Source organism: Myodes glareolus, chromosome 3 (assembly GCF_982192425.1).
Source record: "Myodes glareolus chromosome 3, mMyoGla1.1, whole genome shotgun sequence".
In the NCBI taxonomy this organism is placed as follows: Eukaryota; Metazoa; Chordata; class Mammalia; order Rodentia; family Cricetidae; genus Myodes; species Myodes glareolus.
The window spans coordinates 105,281,531-105,304,041 of record NC_142028.1 but is presented as its reverse complement, the minus strand read 5'-3'; the positions used below and the strand labels follow the sequence as shown (position 1 = coordinate 105,304,041).

The 22,511-nt window shown below is 40.8% G+C and overlaps 1 protein-coding gene and 1 pseudogene across 4 annotated transcripts in view; one reads left to right on the top strand and one right to left on the bottom strand.

Moving 5' to 3' along the window:
• Adamtsl1 (ADAMTS like 1) overlaps positions 1-22,511 on the top strand; it is a 924,007-nt gene that overhangs the window by 308,181 nt on the left and 593,315 nt on the right. The window lies entirely within an intron of this gene.
• Positions 16,447-16,877, bottom strand: LOC125412559 (nucleoside diphosphate kinase B-like; annotated as a pseudogene).

Below are 22,511 nucleotides of genomic sequence, written 5' to 3'. Positions count from 1 at the left end.
GGTCTTAGAAAGGAAGTGTTTGACCTGGTGTATCCTCACACGTACTGAAGTCTGACTAACCACTGGCCAAAGGAGCACACTGTGTTGACTGATGGCAAATAAAAGGTCACCATAGTTGGAAGGAAATTCAGACGCCCGAGAAAAGATAGCAGACTCAATATTTGCAGGGTTTTATAGCTCATATAGCACGGGCATTATCTTCATGCTCTCTATTAGCTTTGAGCAATTATTCTAGGTACAACTTTCTCCCTAATACAAATAAGCAAAAACCTAGACCCAGAGCTGTTGAGCTGAATTCAAATCTAGGATCTTGGTCTGACATATGCCTACTCTCCGCCTGCCTTTCCACAGGATAATCCTTTGCCCACACACTCCTCAAGTCATGTCTCAGGCTCTTTCCCAGAAGGACTTGGGGAATGTTCATTCTACTACGTTGTCATCAGTATGGCCCTGAGAGCTGCCTTAGTCTATGGACAGACTGATAGCGACTGAAAATAAAGATTTCCAGGGGCAAAGGGCTGGCGAGACGGCTCGATGGTGAAGAGTACCTGCTGCTCTTATGGAAGACCCAAGTTCAATTTTAGGACCCGTGTCATGTGGCCCACAACTGCCTATAAATTCATTTCTAAGGATCTGACACCCCCTTCTGGCCTCCTCAGTCATCTCAACACCTCTCTCTCTCTCTCTCTCTCTCTCTCTCTCTCTCTCTCACACACACACACACACACACACACACACACACACATGATTTCATTGTGTGTATTGTTTTGTTCTAGCCTGATTTTAAAAAACCAAACAATGAACATACACTTCTGTGTCACCAATAGTTTTTCAAAACTGAAAGTTAAACTGAGTATATTACGTAAGGGCAAAGATCAGGCCATACTTTAGCCAATCCCTAGTCATTCATTTTTCCGACTACTTGATACTTCATTTGGGCTTTCTCTTTAGAGAAAACAGTAACAGCTTCTTGATTTTTTTCTAAAAATCACTTAAATTTGTTTCTTGGCAATTTCACACATGCTTGAAATATATTCTGATGACTCCCACCCCACTCTCTCCTCCCTCCCAGCCCTGTCTACCACTCTTCCACCTTACAAATCTTTTCTCCACCCTCTTTTTGTTTCGTTTTGTGTCGCCGCCCCACCCCTACCACAGAGCCCAACCAGAGCAGTCTGAGTGGCCCTGGGTTTAGAAGTATCCTCAGGACCCCGGTGTGCTCACCAGCATAGACAAAACTGTAGACATGGTCTCCTTTCCCCCCAGGACCCACCATTGGCTAGTAGCTCAGCTGAGAAGGCTGGGGCCCTGCAACCCTGCTCATTCACATCTGAGCATATCTGGTTAGATCCACAGAGGAAGAGTCAGTCAGAACATCATCCGCCCTGTCTACTTTCATCTCAGTGTTTCAGCAGACTAACTGTAGATGTTGTTAAGAATGGTTGATAAATAGATCACTTAAGTCTGAAAGTGGGCAATCAATAAGGAAGAGAGGAAGAGGAAGGAACTTCAATGACAGCATCCTTACACACTGGAACTTAATTTACTCATGGCCAGGTGTTTCTTGAATGACATAACTTGAATTCCAAGTCTTCCCGTGTTCCAAACTTGTAAAAACTTTAGTATATATCATGTTTATCATTAGCCGTGCTAACACCTTCCCCCTCCCCCAGAAAAGCAGAGACAGAAGTTCAAACATTTTGCCTATCATTTTTGTCAATCAGCTAGACTAATCTCATTGGTCTCAGGGAACCCTGGTTGGCCAGATTGAAGTATAATCTTAAAAGTTATTGTAATCAGGGGTATAATATTGTCTTTGCAGCTCCATGCACAACCATAAAGTCATATGCATATCTGTGGTACTTTAAAATATTTTATACATACATATATATCTACATTTTGAACATATGGAGGGCTCAAAATTGTACAATTTTTTTGTTGTTAAATTTAGCCATGTCTTCCACCCAGAGATAGAGTGAGTTTCACCTTCTTAGTGTGGTTGATCCCCAGGAAGACATTAATACAAGATAATATACTCTTCAACATCAAGAAAATCTTTACATCGGTCACAGAACTACAGATATTTGAAGAAGGACATGCAAAAAGTATGTTTTGTCTTTTAAATGCAATGCTAATTTAGTTCATGATGCTAGGTTGAAATTATCTGCAGTGAGCTCTGTGATTTATAGTAGAAGCTTTGATTTACGTGGATAATATTTTTAAGTGAACTTCATGTAATATGCTACCTCACACTTATATTTTGGCAGAATCTCTGTGTTTGTCTCTCTCCCACTGAAAGACACTATAAACCACGAGCTCAGTTGCCAGCTTTAAGTTCTTTTCAAGTTCAGACAAAACATATTTGTAAGTTAAGCAACTTGCCCTACTGAAGCAGTGATGGCCAGTGACAATTCCGGCAAATGGAGTTAGCGTCTCAGGAAAAACCACTGGCTGCATCTGGCTAGGGAGGCTGTGTGTCGCGAGCTGCCAGCGCCCTCTAGTGACGTTTCCGCAGCAGAACGCACTCATTGCCGGCTAAAAAGAGACTGAACTGCAGCCTGCAGCCGAGACTCACAGCCGGGGAACTGACGTTAAGAAGGCTGAAGGATGCCTTCCTGTCTTCAGCTCTTTATCTATCACGGGAAAATGGGATGACTTTTCTGCACAGTTTCGGAACTCTAATGGATAAAGCATTTTCCACAATGTTTCTGCAGGGTCTGGGAGATTTGCACAAGGTAAGATGTACCTGAGAAGACTAAAAGGCCAAATCGTCTAAGGGAATATCTTTCTAAGTTTTAAATAAATAAATAAATAGATAAATAAATAAATAAATAAAATAAACTATTTAACATCTTTGAAGGTTCTTTGCCTCGTATTATTTTGTTGGTTCTCTCCCACTACTCTTTCTTCTTCATTTTTTACATTTTACCTTACAGGTCCCTTACATACATAGAATGACATCCAGTTTTGTATTCATATGGGATTCCTTTGTATATGAACATGTGTGTCTGTTTCTATATGACTTTCTCATGGTTTTTTTTTGGCTCTTTCTCTTCTGTTTGTATGTTTTGTCCTATTTCATTTTGCTGGTTTTTTGTCTTCTTTTCTTATTATCCTTTAGATATCTTTATCCACACCTTTTTAAATCCACATCTTTAGAAAGGGTGTGGATTTAGATGGGAGGGGAGGGAAGGAGGATGTTGGAGGAGTTGGGGATGGGAAACCATAAGAACATATTGTATAAAAATATTTTTAATAAAATAAAAATAGAAAAAAAGGAAGTATAAATACAGAGAAACTTTAAATGGACATTGTAATGAGTCTTTCTCTGTCTGACCAGCCAACTCCCAAAGAACAACACAGAGACTTCTTATTAATTATGCAAGTTCAGACTTAGATTAGGCTTGTTTCTAACTAGCACTTACAACTTAAATTAACCAATTTCTATTAATCTTTATGATACCACGTGGCTCCTCCTGCATTTCCTGCTTCCTCTGTATCCACTGGCAACTCCTCCTTTCTTCTTCCTTGAGCTCTCCCTGTCCAGAAGTCCCACCTACACCTTCTGCCTAGCTATTGGCTGTTTAGCTTTTCATTAAAATCACAGTGACTTATCTTTACAAAGTGTAATCAAATATCTCACAAAAAATACATAAAAATGAAATTGTTATTGTCTCTGATCTGCAGTGACAACAAATGCTATTCATATTTAAGGACTGGGAGAGAAGGTGAGAATAATAAGAGCAATAAAGCATTCTTTTTTACTTGCAATAAATAAATAATTTTTTGAATCATGTTATAAAAATTAAGCCTGCTTTTGGTGAGCTAGCTTTTAAGTTAGTTCTTAACAGTCAATTTATCTCTATGTCGTTTTCCTTCTGACACCCACTCCTGGGTGTCAGTGGATAGCCAAGAAGCACAATTTGAAAGGTGTTCAAGTTTTTTAATACGAAAAATTATGATATACTCAGTTGTGCTTCTTATTATTATTATAAAATTCCATTTAATGGCTTATTTTTAATACTGAGGGCATTGGTTGCCATGTATAACCTCTAATACACACATAACAATTGCAGTAATTCGGAAAGCATGCACCTTGCTTCAAGATGTTCTCTAATATAAAAACTGCTCTGTGATCAGCAGTGTCTCGTGTACCCCAGAATGACCCCAGAATGACCTCAACTTCCTGTTTGGCCAAGGAGGACTCTGAGCTTCTGATCCTCCTGCCTCCACTTCCAAAACACTAGGATTGCTGCAATGCTGTAAACTAAAATAATGTGAGTTTTGTTTTAATAAAGCACTAAACACTGAACCCAGGGCTTCATGCATGGTGGACGAGCACTCTATAAATTGAAACAGATACTCAGTCCCAAATATGAAAGATTTTGATGAAACCCATCGAAATTGACGTTAGAGCCACTTTCAGTTACCCGTTATCATTATCAATTAAATACTATTAAAATATTTAGGTCAAATTTATAAAAGATAAAAAATACTAAAAAAGTAGTAAAGAATGGGTACTAATATTTCTGCGAACCTACGAGTTCAAATCCCAGCACCCATGTCAGTTGGCTCACAGACACCTGTACCTCCAGCTGGTGGGACTCCAGCACCTTCTTCCGGACTTTACAGGCACCTGAATTTTTATGCCCATAGCCCATATTCACACACACACACTTAAAAATAATAAAAGGTAATTCTGTTTTTAAAAGTTTTAAAAGAACATTTCTGTGTTATAGCAAATATACGAATAATAGTCACTCCAAGTTTAATTTGAATTTGTACTACCTAATTTGTTGAGAATTATTGCTTGCCATCAGTTATGCTTACAGTATTTTATTTGATAATATATACAAAATATGAATCTCTGGTTATTTTGATTGACAGAAGTAAAGATATTTTATGGGAAATAGTTATTCTAAGTGGAAAAATGTATATAATGTAACAACATGACAGCAGTGAATACTGATAAAAACAGTTTGTGTGTGTGGACTGAAACTAGTTTATGTAGTCACCATTTTCTGCCTTCCGTCCATCTTGCAAAAGTATTATAGAAACAATCTAGAGTTATGTGCAACATTATTTTACGTCTCATCTTAACATTAATGTCCTAGCAAAAGAATTCTCAGGTTCATAATAATAGTTAAACATAATAATACGTTTAATAAATAGTTCATAATAATAATAGTTAAATAAGTCAGTCAAACGTCAGTCAAATGAAGGTGTCCATGAAGCTCAGAGGTTTCAGATCTCGCTATAGCTGGAGTCATGGGCAGTTGTGAGCCACTGGACTTGGGTACAAAGCACAGAATTCAGGTCCTCTGCAAGAGCAGCAGTTCAGGATCTGACCTCTAAGCCATCTCCCAAGCCCCAGAGTCAGCCATCTTGGATGTTTTGCTTACTATCAGTCTTAAGAAAAACAATACTTTTTTCAGTGTTGCTGTCATGAAAGCATATTAATTAAGGCAGTAAGTATAATAGTTTATTTAATGATTTATTAACTGACTGATGACCTTTTAACTTTATAGATTTGTGATGTGAGGGCCCCTCTGTGTCCCTTGTTCTGGTCCTTCTAAATATGGGGACTGACCTGATGGGGGCATCTCTCAATAAGACCTCAACACAGGGGACCTGCAACTCCTCCAGCCTACAGAGAACTCTGGGTCCCTCTCACCTATGGCAGAGAGTAGCAGGCAAAGACCATCAGGGCACTTTCCCAAATCACCCGTGTTCACCCTCCGAGTCCATTCAAGATCTGGTTTAGATTTGCAAACCTTTGTAAACACTAGCAAGGACTCTGTGCTAAAACGTGTGATGAAAACCCACTAACACTATCCCTGCTACCTGTGAGGGACCCCAACACCAACACTGCTACCTGGGATGACCCACCCTCCACAACACCAGCACTACTACCTGTGGTGAACTCCAACACCATCTCTGTTTTCTGTGATGAATCCCCCAACATCATCACTGCTTGCTGTTACTAACCACCCAATTCATTGCTGCTCCCTGTGACGAATCTTCACTAGCATCATCACTGTGGAAAATGAGCACATTTACATTCAAGAACAGTTGTCCCTGCAAACTGTTGATTATCTGAACCGAGACACGACTCTCTTTACTAAAAAAGTCCTCAGTGCAGCAGCATCCAATATGAGATAGCAAAGCACTGAGCTTGTGCTATCAATGGTGTCAAACTTCTGTTGTCCTGTCTCAGAAGTACCCAGTCAGCCTCTGCCTCTGGGTGTCATCTATTTGAACAAAGAAGTCGCTTCGATTTGAGATTGAAATAGATCATGGGGTGTACTGTTGTGTAGCTGTTCGTTCTAATCAATTTGCAGGGGCAGCTGAGATGAGAGATTCTGCCAGAGTACAGCTGTGGAGCAAGCAAGTTTGGTCACAGCTAATTCTTTTACAACTGTGTTGGATTCCTTTCAAAGAAACATGTTGGAAATGGTATTAAGAGGGCAAGAGTTTATCATAAGAAGAGTGGAGCCAGCTCTGCACACGTTGGAAGGCTGGCGACAGTGTCAAGCTCTCTCTGACAGGAAAGCCTTGGAGCCAGGAAGGGAAGCCAAGACAAGCCAGTCCTTATGCAACTGAACCAGACACGTGCTCCGATGTGTCGTCAGACTTTCCTGTGAAAATCCTGCACACGCTCCTTTTTTTATTCTTTTAAGATGACAGGCATTTTGTAATTCTGTTTTTATTAAATCATGTGTCCCTCCCTCATTTGTTTTTAAACCCTGCCACACTGGACAAAATGGCTGCTGCTGTCATTTACAGCAGTTTAACCAAGTGTAAACATATTTCTATTTGGCTCGAGAGTCACTATGATTCTTAGGTATGAAGATTAAATTATCATCTTTAACCTGTTTACTTTAACCATTATGTTTCACAGGCTGTCCCTTCCCATCCTTTCTATTCCTCTCATCTAGAACTTCTATTAGATGGAGTTGAAGCACATACCTTCATATTGTCTGATCTCATCTGACCTCCTTTTATTTCTGAATGTTATAGAAGCTTAGTGTTCTGCACACTTATTTTCCTCCCTTTCTCACATTTCCAAAAATAATAATTCTTTTGCTCCGTTCTACATGTTTTGATATGTAGTATTTTATCATGCTTTAGCTTTAGCCCATTATATATTGTTATTAAAAATTGACTTTATAGACTTCTCAACATTCTGAAATTGTCTTTCTGTATCTGGCTTAGCAGTTGGCCAGGTGTGTTTAATTAAATTATTTAGATTAATGCTATTTATCAGGGGTGATATATTCACATCTGTATTCTTATTGTCTGACTTAATGCTTACTTTTAATATTTCAGGCTATAATAAAAAGTACATACAACTTTAGAATTGAATCTTCCTAGCTTTTAAAACTTACATATTTAAATCTCTTTATTATTAGAAATTATATCTAGTAACAAATTTGCCTTGATTTTATTTTATTCCACATATAAATAAGTTTTTTGCATTTTTTCTTATTAAATTTTATATACTCTTTGATTTTCAATAACTTATTCTTTATATATATATATATATATATATATATATATATATCTTGTTATAGTGATAGCTTGCTTGGTTCTCTTAATTCTGTCTAGCCAACTTTATAAATTATCCTATTTATATAATCTTTATTCAGATTCATGTTCACTAACTATATTTCATAATTTCTATTTTTATTAGTCCATTCTAATCATATCATTCTTTGCCGTGGCTTGGCTTCTTTGAATTGATTCATCTGTCCCTTCCCTTAATAGTTTGGAATTTATTTTGAGAAATATAGGTATTTAAATCTACCACATCTGGAGCCAACCAGTCCCCTAATCATCTCACAAACAAGATTTAGAATGTTCCACCTCCAGCCACCTTACATATCCCTAATAAATTCTTGCCATTCCTTCCTCCTTGTAAACTAGAATTCTTCAGTGTGTCTTCTCACAAAGAAGAGTTTGGGAATTTGTTTATTGAATATGCACAAGAAATAAATGGATTTACCCTCATCCGCAAACAGCAGCTTTTCTTGGTTGTAAGCTCTAAGCTCTGAGTTACTGGTGGTGCACTTTGTAGACAACCCTAAGGGTGCAGCCTTTCCCTGTGTGGCAGCCATATGCACCTGGCGGGGGAAGGCCAACCCCTTTATAAGGCAGGTGGTCTTTGCTCTCTATCTGCTTTTGAATCTTTGCTTTTGCAGCTTTGTAGTTCACAGGAATGCTTCTAGTGTTCATCTCTGACTCGATTAACTCTCTCTGGGATATTTCCTAAATTTAAGGATACCTATCTTTCATCATTTTCCAACTGATACATCTCAAAACCTGCCTCTTAGCTAGTTTCTGTGCCATCTTTAAGAGCTGTGCATGTAAAGGTCAGAATTTTAGCTTTGCTTTTTGTTTCTTTACCACCTTTCCTCTGCAGTTGGCTTGGTATGTATTTATCTCTACCCCCGTGTGCCAATTCAGCTACACTGGAATCTAAGGGCTGTTTAAGTAATAATTTGGATTTTTAAATTCAAAGGATTGTACTAAGGTTCAGTTTGGCTAATTTCCAAGTATTCTTGGTCAGTTTCAGTCATTTCTTATTACTTCACAGATGTTTATTTTGTAATTGTGTCCTTTCGAGTTTTGTACTGAAAATTGCACCATAGGTAGTTGACATGTTTGTAACTCCTTGGGCCTTGCTTCTCTGCCTCGCACTTGTGGGCTTGTCTCCTCAAGAGTTGAGTGATTTCTTGAAATCACTGTGATTTCATTTTCTTTTGAAGTCATGTGTGGGAAATTTTTGAAGGCTATTTAAAGTGAGTTTTCCCACAGAGGTAGTACGATTGCTCCTGCTTCTCATCTGGGAACATTCCTAGCCCTGGTCTCTTTCATATTATTTGTTTTTTAACAAAGGTGTAGTGACTTCAGGTCCCAAATCAATATGAGGCACACCCTGTGGCTGGTGTTTTTCTTCTTTTTCCTACCCGAGCACCAATCTGGAGACTTCAGAATGCCTAGCTTTCAGAAGTCAGACTGTTTGTCTATTAAATAAGCAGTCACCTGGGTAGCACTTAACTGTTTGTACTAATTTGGTAGAATATCATATTCTGGGTAATTATGAGGACCAGAAATTTGGAGCTGGAGAGGTGGCTCAGTTGAAAACACTTGCTGCTTTAGCAGAGGACCCAGGTTTAGTTCCTAGCACTCCCCTGGGGTAGCTCACAACTGTCTGTAACACTAAAGTCAGAGGATTTGACACCTTCTCCTAATCTTCATGGTCACCTGCATGTACATAGTGCATATACAGACACATAGGGAAACACAAATAAACACAAATAAAAATTAATTACGTAAAAAGAACAAGAATTTTTTTCTTGTAGTTCTTCGAACTGGAAAGTCTATAATCAAGTTATCGTCAAGTCCCATGATTGGTGAGGTACCACCTTCTCCTGAATGGACAGAAATTCATGTCCTCGCATGGCAAAAGGTACAAAGATGGCAAGAAAACATTAACAAACGCCACCCCCTCGTCAAGTCAGTTCCTACCCTAATTTCCCCACATTTAAACATTTCTCCAGCACTGTTGCATTTGGAGTTAAATCTCAACAAGAATGCTGGAAAGAATGCACCAATTTAAATCCAAATATTCTCTTCATCCCTCCCCATGCATGTCCTCATATGCAGAGTACTTGTGTTCCAATTCAGTAGCCCTAGAGCCTTACCCATTCCAGAAATCAACTTCAAATCTAATTGAAACCCCAATTAAATAACATCTGGATCCCTTAAATTGCTTATCTATGCTCCAGGTGACCATTTTTTTCTAATTATCGCCTCATTTGCATGTGTATTTTCTAGTTACCATATATAGGAATAATGAAAGCATAGTCACATTTTTCTATTTGGCCACTGGACATAGCCAAGATCTTGGTGAGCCCATGATCTCATCTCACGACCCCCTTTCCTCTCTTAGGGACACATGGCCCATATCCTAGCAACTCTGGTTTTCTGTCATGAGACTTTAACAGTTTATTTCTATTTTGTCAAAGTCTTCTATTTTCAATATCTGCCTTACAAAGTTTTTAAGTCTCTCTTTCCACCTACCCCCTGTGTGTATTCCCACTCTCATCTGTGTGTGTGGGGGGGGGAAGTTGGGGGTTCTCCCAGCACACATGGTAGTCAGAGGTTGAAGCCGGGTGTCTTCCTTCATCTCCCTCCATCTCTCCACTATATTTTTTTGAGTTAGGACCTTTCATTAAACCTAGGATCCACCATTTTGGCTAAACTAGAGGTCAGCGAATCCTCACAGCCCATCTCCCTCCACCCAGCGCTGGGACACAGATGCATGCTGCCAAGCTTGACTTTCACATGGGCTCATGGGATCAGAACTCAGGGCCTCATGCTTCTGTGGCAATCACTTTACCCAAGCGCCATTTCCCCAGCCTATTTCTCTATATTTCTAAAGTGTCTAAAACATATCCTGTACTCACGCATTTCACCTAAATTGCTATTGGACACAAAACTTGATACTTAAGCATGTTAGAAGTAAACCTAAATTAAAAGTCAATAGGCTCTGAGTCAAGGTAGACCATAGATGCTGCAATATTTTCACATCAAAAAAGCTTTCTGGGATTTTTGTTTTGTTTTGTTTTTCTGGGATGCCTTAGATGGTGAGTATGGCCAAAAGAAAATCTGGAAAATGAAGATTTAAATTTTTCTCAACATGGCTGAAAGGTAAAAAAAAAAAACACAACAATAACAACAACAACAAAAAAAACCTCATGGCTCAGATTGTGAATATAGCTTAGATGAACCATAGACATGAAGTGAAATCTTATTTATGGAGGTAAAACTCACTCTTAACATTATGTGTGTCTAGTGTGTGCGTGTGCGTGTGTGTGTGTGTATTTGTGTGTGCCTTGTTCTAACAACATCCCTATCATAAAATAAATTATCAACAATTTTCACCTCACTGTAAGAGAGATACTGTCTCTCAGCAAAGTTGTTTGGCTAACGTCACAGCCTAAGAAGTACATTATGAGCACAATTTGAATTGTTCTCAAATTTAAAAGTGATACAATCACATTTCTCTGAAGGACTAAAAGTGCTGAACTATGGCTGATTATATAAACCTTAACTCTGTGGAGTTTCTATAAATTAAGCTGACAGTAATATTGTTTCATTCACAATCTCCTTAAATAATGTTGACGATATGGGCTGGACAGATGGCTCGGCCGTTAAAGACTAAGCTCACAACCAAAAATAATGCTGGAGATAATTAATGTGGCAAGAAAAATGATTAATTTTGCTCTAGAACAGTTTAAATGAAATATAATTGCTTATGGAATAATTATTGTTCTGCGTAGTTCAATTATAAACCTCAAGATACTTATCTTTCTTTATTCTTGCCTGAGATATATATTAAGATATCAAGAGCCTTTGTGAATTGAGGGAACATCTTTTACTTCTGTTTATTGGTTTTTCTTCTGTCTTAACCTTTTTATTTCCATCATGATTTTTTATCCCAGAGAGATGGGTGCTAGTTTCTTAGTATAACTTAGATTTTAGAGTCAAGACTTGTGGCTGGCACACATACCACCTTTCCTCCTTTGGTCATGTCAAATTTTCCGAGAGAGGTGGGGAAAGGCCAAGAAACCTGAAACACTTATTTCTGAGCATCTGGGGTAAGTGACATTCACTGTGACATGTACTTTTAAGGCCCTGGTCTTGTTACTTCCTTCTCACAAATCTGCCCCTGCTGCCTTCAGCCTTAGCATGCACTGAGAGGGCTCTCCTCTTATCAGATGAACTGTTTTCCTGACTCATCTCTTCTTACTCCTAAGCTAGAGGATCAATTTACCACCAGGCTGATAGTCTGCATTGGCATCCCTCCCTCAACTCAACAATCATTTGAAACCTACCATTTGTTAGGCTTCGTGCATGAGTCTGCATTGATGCCATACCCTTTCTTCAACCCCCTTACTGTTGGAAGGAGCTAAAGACTTTAAAGCAGTGAGGAGACAGCTGCATGACAATGCTACACAGTCCAGGACCCTCTTGAGTGTTGGCTATGTATAGCAGTTGATTTAAAGGGGGATAGAGGTTATTTTAATTTTAACTAAAAATGATATTTATCTCAGGAATTGTATTGTAAATTACTTCTAAGTCAAAACCTCATGTATTTCTGGCACAACTCTATGCAAGATGGCTACCCATCCTCCTGAAGGGCAGCAAATATGGCCGTACATTGAAAACTTGTGTCATTTTCATGTAGGCTATTCTACCTAATGATGTAGGAGGGTCATCTGTCTATGTGTTACTTTCATTGGTTAATAAAGAGACTGCCTTGGCGTTTGGTAGGACAGCAGCTTAGATAGGCGGAGTAGACAGAACAGAATGCTGGGAGAAAGAAGCAGAGGCAGAGAGCTGCCTGCCAGAAAGCTGCCAGGTCAGACATGCTGAATCTTTCCCGGTAAGCCACGACCTCATGGTGAGATACAGATTATTAGAAATGGGTTGAATAAATATGTAAGAGTTAGCCAATAAGAGACTAGATATAATGGGCCAGGCATTGTTTAAAAGAATACAGTTTTCGTGTAATTATTTCGGGTGTAAACAGCCTGGGATCTGGGAGCCGGGCAGTGGGAACGCGGCCTATTGCTCCTACTACAATCTAATACCAGGGATTCCCATAGAACCTTACATGGCATTAATTGTAAGATCATGTCATAACCGTGTGCAGACAAGGAAGGGACAGGCATGGTTGGTAGCTCCTTGGGTGTTCTTCCGCTTTTAATTACAAATTCTGGCCTGTGTAGGGTGTTCTAAGCATGTTTATTAAATAAATCATTAAATGAATAATGCAGTCAGTTGTTTGGAAATGAAAATGTGTTTTTCCATTTTACTGCAAAATGTCATATAGAGAATTTGGTGCCTTGGTCTGGTCTTATAAATGACTCTTTAAATTGTAAAATACTGAAATGGAAGTTCAAGAGCCATTTTCCACATAAATACTAAAGAATATGTAATAATAATCACATAAACATCTTTCAAAATGCCACTAGAGGATATTGGCATCCTCTCCCTTAGAAACAGAATGTTGACTTCATAACTTCCTGTGTTTGGCAATGGCTGCAGCGAGGACTCAAACCCTGGAAAGGCTGCTGTGTTGGCCAGGTTTCCGCACTATGACAGTATCTGAAGCAAGTATCTTACAAGCAAGAAAGCAGTTTTGTCTCAAGGTTTAAAATTTTCAGTCTGTGACTGATTGGCCCTATTGGTGGTTGCTGTTTGTTGTTTGTTGGTTTTTTTTTTTCCATTCCTAAGTCTTAATCGGTGAAAATGTTTTAGAAAAGATAATCCATCCACTCAATGGAATGAAGAGCTGTGTCTAGGGATCCATCAGTGTAATGGCTCTTCTTGGTGCTTAAGTTGCTTATATCTGGAATGAACTACAATCCAGAAATCAAGAGCAAACCTGTGATATGGATTTTAAGGCGGGAAGACAACATGCCTTTAATCTGGATCCAAGGTAGGGTAACACAGGCTTTTGATCCGGATCGTGATGTAGGATGATACACACCTTTAATCCAGATCATGTTAGCTTTATATGGGGCCTGGTAAAGGAGAAAGCTCTTCAACAGGTCCAGGCTACTGTGCAGTCTGCTCTATTACTTGGAACATGTGATCCAGCAGGCTCATTGGTATTTGAGGTGTCAGTGGCAGACAGGGATGCTGTTTGGAGCCCCTATATATGAATCACAGCAGGGACCGTTGGGATTTTGGAGCAAGCCTCTACCATCATCTGCAGATTATTCTCCCTTTGAAAGAGACATATGTGGATCTAACCTACATGGGGAATAGAAAAAGACAAGATCTTCTGAGTAAATTGGGAGCATGAGGGCCATGGGAGAGGGTTGAAGTGAAGGGGAGAGGAAAGGAGGGAAGCAGAGAAAAAGTATATAGCTGAATAAAAACTATAAAACAATCCAAAATAATAAAAAAGGAAACCTGCTCTTGGCTTTCCACTGGGTCTTAGTGAAAAGAGAACATTTGACAATGGACCACCAAGTTACCCTGTACCATCATGTAACTGATTGTTACATCAACAATCATGAGCTGATTGTTACTGAACCACTGAATCACATCGCCATGTATAGCAGCAATCCATTATCAAATGGAAGTGTTATATAAGGGGTCAATCCCACGCAGGTCCTGAAGGCACAAGCAAGCTACGTGAAAAACTTTCCCAGATGCATATGGTTTCTACTCTTGTTACAATGCTGTCTTACATGGGTTCCCAATGACCAGTTGACTGAGGAAGAGAAGACAAAGGCCTGGTTTACTCATGGTTCTTTACGTTATACAGGCACCACCTAGAAATGGACAGCTGTAACATTACAGCCCCTTTCTGGGATGACCCTGAAAGATACTGGTGAAGGGAAATCTTCACAGTGGGCAGAACCTTGGGCAGCACACATGGCATTGCAGTTTGTACGGAAGGAGAAATGGCCAGATGTGCGATTGTTCACTAATTCCTTGGCTGTAGCCAAGGGTTTGGCTGGACAGTCAGTGACTTGGAGAGAGTGTGGTTGAGGAATTGATGAGAAAGTTTTCTGGGGAATAAGTGTGTGGACTGAGGACATGGTAGTCCACACAGTATTGCTTCTGACCAAGGAACTCATTTCATAGCCAGAGAAGTGTGACAGCGGGCCCAGGATCATGAAATCCACTGCTCTTACCCTGTTACCTGCTATTCTGATGCAGCTGGCCTCATAGAAAGATGGAATGGCCTTTTGAAGACCGCCAGTTTGGTGGCAGCAGCATGGAAGACTGGGGCAGGGTTCTCCAGAAGGCAGTGTGTGCTTTCATTCAGTGTTCACTATATGGTACTCCTTCTTCCATAGCCAGGATCCACAGGTCCAGGAATCAAGGTGTAGAAAGGGGAATAGCTCCACTCACCATTACCCCTTGTAGCCCACTAGGAAAGTTTTGCTTCCTGTTTCGGCAACTCTAAGTTTTGGTTCCAAAGAGTGGAGTGCTTCTGCATTCCACTGAACTGGAAGCTCAGACTTCCCCCTGGTCACTTTGGCCTTCTGATGCCCTTAAACCATCAGGCTAAGAAAGGAATAACAGTGTTAGGAGGGGTGATAGATCCAGATTACCACGGAAAAACTGGGTTGCCTCTTCAGAGTGGAAATAAGAAGGATTATGTCTGGCGTACAGGAGGTCCTTTGGGGCATCTTTTGGTGCTACCATGACCCGTGATTAAAGCTAACGGGAAGCTACAACAGCCTAATCCAGACATATAACAAAGGGCAAAGATTCAGTAGGAATGAAAGTATGGGTCACTCCTCCAGGAAAAGAGGCAAGTCTTGCTGAGATGCTTGCTGAGGATAGAGGGAATACAGACTGGGTAGTAGAGGAAGGTAGTCATAAACACCATCTAAGGCTACGTGACCAGTTGCAGAAATGAGGATTAAAATAAACACGAGTGTTTCTCATGTTGTATTTTGTTAATAATGCATTTTTATAGATACTTGTGTTTTCTTTAATATCAATTAAGAGAATATTAATTGTTATTATATGCAAGCTTGAGATGCTAGAAGGATGTCACTCAAGTGACATTGTTCCTTATTTTAAATTTATAATGCACTTGCGGCTGTATGGGGGTAGATATATCATGTTAGGCATAATTATGACCTTATTAAATATATAATGTGTTTGTGATTGTATGTGAGATAGTTATATTACATTTAGGTGTTATTATGGCCCAGTTATTTTCATTTGGAAATTAATCATGACATAAGGAGATAAGATTGTGTGTCAAGTCGCCAAAGATGGATTGTGATGACTATTCTTGGCTGTCAATTTGACTATACCTGGAATGAACTACAATTCAGAAATGGAGGGCACAGATGTGATCTGGATCTTGAGGTAGGAAGATAGCTTACCTATTGATCATGATAATGAGCTGGCAGACACAGGCCTTTAGCATAGATCTTGAGGAGGGATGACACACCTTTAATCTGGGCCACACCTTCTGCTGGAAGCTTATATAGACAATGGGGAAAAGATGGGTTCATTGGTTCTTTGCCTGCTTCCCCTTTCCTTGTCAATATAGCCATTCCTTCCCTGGTGCTGGAGTCGGCTTCTTTGACACTCCGGTGTATAGAGAATACCAACGGAGACACCCAGCCTTGTGGGACTGGTAAACGACTAGAGCCTTGGACTTCCCCTTCACAGCCAGCTTTTTTCAGATTGAGGTCTGTAAGTCATTCCAATAAATCCATTCCATAAGTTCTACAACTCTAGGGAAGCCTGACCAGTAAATCAGTAATGCTGAAAAGAACCCTGGGTTATCCACCTTGACTTACACACCCAGTTGCGAGCACGAGACTTTTAGTCAGTCACTTCTTCAGGCTTAAACCATAGACCAATCTCTTTCTAACCACTTTTCAGCAATCACTGCCATGAATGATGTTCCTTCCAACTTAAATGCAGAAATTCCTTTGAATTGTGCCTGGTTTAGATCAGCTGGAAATCTCTCCCAGCATCACTTGGCCTGTCTTCATAAACATTGAGTTCTCCCAGACCATGGCCACCACAGGCCCCGAGTTCATGTAATTCACCAACCCGTGGAAACATTCAGGTCAATGTAGTGCCGTTTGGGTGTTCTTCAGAAGTCTGAAGGAGCTTCACGGCCAGCAGGCTAACCTCTTCTGTAGGAAGCACTTGATGAGCTTGCCCACCAGGCTGTGCTGTTCTCAATTTGACCTGATGGCCACGAAGGTGCCCTCGAGGTTGCCTGTGGTCAAAAGGCTGATGAACTGGCCAGTGTCGGTGGCTGCAAAGAACAGCCCTGGTGACTTTTGATCTATGATCAGACAGTCCATCATAGTATAAGCGTGGGGCAGCAGAAGCAGCTTATCTCAGAGAAGCTGGGGGTGAGGGATGAAGGTAGAAGGGAAAGGCTGTAGCTCTCAGATGCCCTTCAAGGACACTCCCCCAGGTAACTTCCTTCCACAAGTTAGTTAGTGGTTAGTCTAGGCCACACCACCTAAAACTGTTTCGATCCCTTTCACCTTCACTACAGCCTGACTGCTAAGCTCTTGTTGTGTGGGCCCTGGGTGGTGCTTATCCAAGTTATAGCATCTGCTTAGGACCCCTGGCTATGGCAGAGAAACCAAGAGAGGGAAAGCTCCTCCTCTCGTTTTATCCCCTCCTCCTTCATACATCCCAATCTCTGCTTAGGGCAAAGGCCGCTCCTTCTGTTCTGCTTGTGTGCATGTATTCATAGAAACAAAAATTCCACTCCAAAATTCTAATCTAGTATTCAACAAGAAGTGGAAGGAAATATTACCTGCGTTTCAATTCAGCAATGTGTTTAACATCCCTATTTGTAGATAAAAATACTGAGAGAACTGGTGACCATAATTTGCCCATGGTTACCCGGAGCCTGTTCTTTTGAGTCACACATTTTCTTTTTTTTCTTTCTGGTTTTCCTGGGGCCCTCTATGCATGTCCCTCTTATGTTCTTCCTTTTCACCTAGCTTCTCCGGGGTAGTGGATCGTAGCCTGGTTATCCTTTGTTTTGCATCTAATATCCACTTATGAGTGAGTATATACCGTATTTGTCTTTCTGGGTCTGGGTTACCTCCCTCAGCCTGGCTTTTTTTTAGTTTCATCCATTTGCCTACAAATTTTAAGATGTCATTATTTTTTGCTAGTGAATAATATTCTATTATGTAAATGTACCACATTTTCTTTATCTGTTCTTCAGTTGAGAAGCATTTAGGTTTGTCCAGGTTCTGGTTATTATGAATAATGCTGCTATGAACATAGTTGAGCAAATGCCCTTGTAGTATGATTGTGCATCCTTTGGGTATATGCCCAAAAGTGGTATTGTTGGATCTTGAGGTAGATTGATTCCCAAGTTTCTGTGAAGCTGATATACTGATTTCCAAAGTGGCTACACAAATTCGCACTCCCACCAACTATAGATGACCATTCACCACTTTAAATTCTGTTTTGTTCTGTATGTTCCCTTCTCAGATTGTTCTCACTTTTCTCTTTCTTCTCGTCCCCTTGACATATCTTTCATCTCTCAAGCTTCCATGGTAGTATCAACTGAGAATTTAACTAGAGGCATTGTAAGAAATGCCATTCATAGAGTTAGAGAATGGAGAAGAGATATTTTACAGGATTCCTACGGGGAGAAGAAAACATGATTACTTTCTATAAACAGTCTGGTGTCTGTAGACAGGGTGCAGATTATCCCATGCCTGTAGCACTGCTCTTCACTCTAGTCGGAGCAGTTGGAGATGGGGCAGGTTAGCCCACCCTTCTATCTCTGCCCTTCACTGTAATCAGAGCAGTTGAGGATGGGGCAGGTTAGCCCACCCTTCTATCTCTGCCCTTCACTGTAATCAGAGCAGTTGAGGATGGGGCAGGTTAGCCCACCCTTCTATCTCTGCCCTTCACTGTAATCAGAGCAGTTGAGGATGGGGCAGGTTAGCCCACCCTTCTAGCACTGCCCTTCATTCTAGATGGAGCAGTTGAGGACAATAGCAGACCAAGTGGTTATTATTTAAGAGTTTAAAAAAGCAGCATATGGCTGGAACACTGAATTGTATGAACTAGTGCTGAAGGATGCATTAGAGATATTTATGACAGACAAGAATTTCAAGAAGGCACGGTTATATTAAAGAGCTAAAGAGTGAGAAACTGAGGAGTGAAGGAGTGATACTGGCTTTGTGTTTGTTTGAAACACCTTCCCCACCCATTTGTCTGAAAAGAAGTCTAAAAGGAGATAGGTTTAGACCAACCTAAGTAATAACTTCCTTTTAATTATATTTATTAATTCTTCTTTTTCTTCTTCTTTTTCTTCTTCTTCTTCTTCTTCTTATTATTATTATTATTATTATTATGATAATGATGATGATGATGATGCTGATGATGATGATGTGTGTGTGTGTAATGTACATGTATGGTGGTATACATGCCATGGCCCATGTATGGAAGTTAGAGGACACTTTTGAGAATGAAGTTTATCTTCCCGATGTGGGTTTGGGATCGAACTTGTGTCACCAAGCTTTGATCGGTGTCATCAGCCTTTCACCCACTGTGCCCCTCACTGGCCATCCCGGGAATAATTTTCCAAAGTGTGTGGTTCAGAGAAAACTTGTCTCTTATAGAAGATTCTGTGATCTGAACTCAGTGACTTTTGTCCAATATGTTCTAGAAAGAGCCTGGGATGTTAAAAAAAAAATAGATACAAAAGCCCCTTTCATCCCTAAGTTACAGATTGACCTGTCTCTATTTCAAGCATTTTTTCCACTCAATCAACAAGCACTCTGCACATTTTTCTTCAGAAAAACTCTAGTAACATAGATATTTCCCCCACCATTGATTAACTACTTCCCAGGGAAGCCAGTAGGCTAAGAGGCCATTGCACACAGGAAGACAGTAGCGAGAGGCACACACATGCTTTTCCGTTTGAGCCAGGCTCCTTCCTATCTGCTCACCGTTTCTGGAGCTGCTATCTGCTTTCAATTCCAAACACCTGGGATCCTTTAACTGGATACTGTATCCAGTTTCTGACTTCACTACGTTGCCTGCTCTAAATGGAGGAAGCCAGAAGTTCCAGAGGAGTCTGCACTTGAGTTCAGAATGACAGCTGGAAGCTGCCTGAGAGAAAGGTGGGGGCCCCTGGCTAGAAGCCAGAGTAATGTCATGTTTGGGGATGCCCTTCATAGCTGAAATGTAGAATCTCAACAAGAAAACAGACTAAAGAGGCCCAGGCACACGGTGATTCTCAGTACAATGGGGAACGTTTGGGTGAGGCTGGGGAGAAGATATAGCCTGAAATCTGCCTTCCTTGAGCCTCCTTCAGAGGTATAAGATGTACAAGTTCATGTGCACATCATATTCGATCTGCTGACTGGGAGGGTAACAGTGTCTCGAGCCTGCATGCTCTACCTTTGCTTCCAAACAGTGCTATGATGGCTAAAGCTGGCATTGCAGAGAAGGGTGTCTGGACTCACCGTCGCTTTATGTCATATGTTTGCAGGCATCTGATATTAATATTCCGTGCATTCTCCCGCAAGTTACGGAGAATGCATTTTACAGCAGATGAGAGTTGGAAGTCTTAAAGTCGCTAATCTGGAATACCTATTTGTGCCTCACATTCCCTTCCCTTGGGGGCGTTTTTCTATTTTCCACCCAGACACCATTTATCAACTCTGTTTAAGCAACAATTTGCTTAATGTACCACTTCCTTTCCTAAGTCTCCTCACCAGCCTGGGCAGAGGTTTCTCATGCTGGACACCCCAGCACCTCAGACCAGCTCTTTTTCCATGGTGCATTTTTTTTTTTTTTTTGCAAACTCCAGGTACGTTAGTCCTGCTCTCTTGGGAGAACACCTTAGAAGTTTACGGTCCCTTCTGTATGGACTGACTCAGTCCCCTTAGCATCCTTTAGAAACAAAACCTCTCAAGAGTGTCCTATTCTGTTTGTAGCCTTCCCTGCCTCCCGTAATTTTTTCCCATTCATGAGTTCATCCAGGCATTGTTCAGCTTGCCATTGATCTCCAAAGTATTTTTTAATATATTTAAGTACAGTGTTCTGCCTGCATGTATACCTGCAGGCCAGAAGAGGGCACCAGATCTCTTTACAGATGGTTGTAAGCCACCATGTGGTTGCTGGGAATTGAACTCAGGACCTCTGGCAGAACAGCCAGTGCTCTTAACCTCTGAGCCATCTCTCCAACCCCTGATCTCCAGAGTATTAAGCCGGCGGCCCACTTGGAAGCCTTTTTGTACCTGTCTTCCAGAACAGCACTGTTTTTTTTTCATTTGCCTCCTACTTGCCTGGCTGTCACTTCTCAGTTTCTGTTGCGTGCATCCCCTCATACCCGGTGCTCAGAACCTGAATTACTTCCTTACTAAATTCATGTCATGGATTCTGACAAATTTGTCTTTTTCCTCAACTGATGGGTATGCAGGAGTCAGCAAAGTGCTAGAGGCAGAAAGTTCAGTCAATATTTGTTTATTGATTGAATTAGAAAATGGATTAATGGAGTGGGTAGAGTGGGTATCTCTACTTAGGCCTCCATAACTTGACTCTTTCATAGCCCTCTGAATCTATCTCTACTCTGGGTCATTCTGACAAATGCAATGTCCATGTCACCAAACCTGTCTGTCTAAGTACACATACCAGCAGTAGTCTTATTGCCCTAAGGTTTTCTGGCATCTTTATTTAGAGAAATAATATCCAGCTCAATTGTACAGTAGTAAGTAATAGAAAAGTCACTTCCGTTACAAAGCAAAGCCTGCTTTTATGTTTCAACATATTAATATGTGTTATAAATAGAATGACTCTCCTTCTCTTCTGGAGATTTTTGGAAGAATTTAGATCAGACCAGAGTATGCTGTTTCTCTATGCCAGTGCTCTGTCTGTGAATAAGGAACCCTTGTCCCCTTCCCTCCAGGAGATTTCAGAATTGTAAAGCTAGTAGCAAAAATAGGAAATGAGAGAAAACAGGCTTTGAAAAATTCTCTGGGAAGGATGAAGAGAGCAAGAGCGGTCAATCTCCTAAGGTCTTAACCAGCCCTGGGTTGTGATGCAGTCAGAAGAACACGTGCTCTAAGTCCCATCTACAGAAAAGCCACCTCTGCTGGAGGCAAGAAAGGACCCTGTGGTGTTGGGGTAGCTAGAGAGCCAGGGGGATATGTTGGGATTTTACGTTATTCCTGGCTATGATTCAGCTTTGCGGTGCTCTAAGAATTGGAGTGGCACACTCTGGTTTGTGTTTGGAATTCACCCCTGAGCAATGCATGGGAGATTGTAGGGTGCAGAGGCAGGAGGCAGGAAGCCTAGGAAGGAAAAACTGTGTTGGCATCGGACACGGGTAGAGAGTACTCAGGAGAAAGAAGCATCAAGGCGGAGGGAGCAAACAGAACACATGTATGAATGGCTTCGCAGGAGAAGAGAGAAGGCAGGATTGCAGGTGGAGCACAGGCAGGAGAGAAAGGAAAGGATTGGGATCCGCACTCGCGTGTGTGGCAGAAATAGCTGCATAGGTTTTAGGCTAGGGGTGCCATTTAGGAAGTTAAGGATGTCTGAGAGAAAAAAAATATATATTGGCAAGGGAAAGTGGTGCCTGAGGGAGCTTGGTAGGGAATGCGTTAGATTGTGAGACCTGGGAGACATTCAGGCAGGCAGCAGCTCTGGGAACAGAAGTAGATGAAAGGGAAACTGACGTTTTTTGAGCATCTGTTCTTATAGATATGATTCAAATGTTCTTTAATACACCCGCGAACCCTGTTTCGTAGACAAAGACTCAGGGTGTTAAAATGGAATTAGACTACATGTTAATAGTAAGAGTGTCCAGATGAGACCTGAACCCACTCTGCCTGGCTCTAGAATAGATCTTTGGTTTTCCACGAGACTAGAAATTGCTCTTTGTTGCAGGGGGCGCTTGTTCATCTGGCCGCCCAGAACTGAAATAATTACACAGAAACTGTATT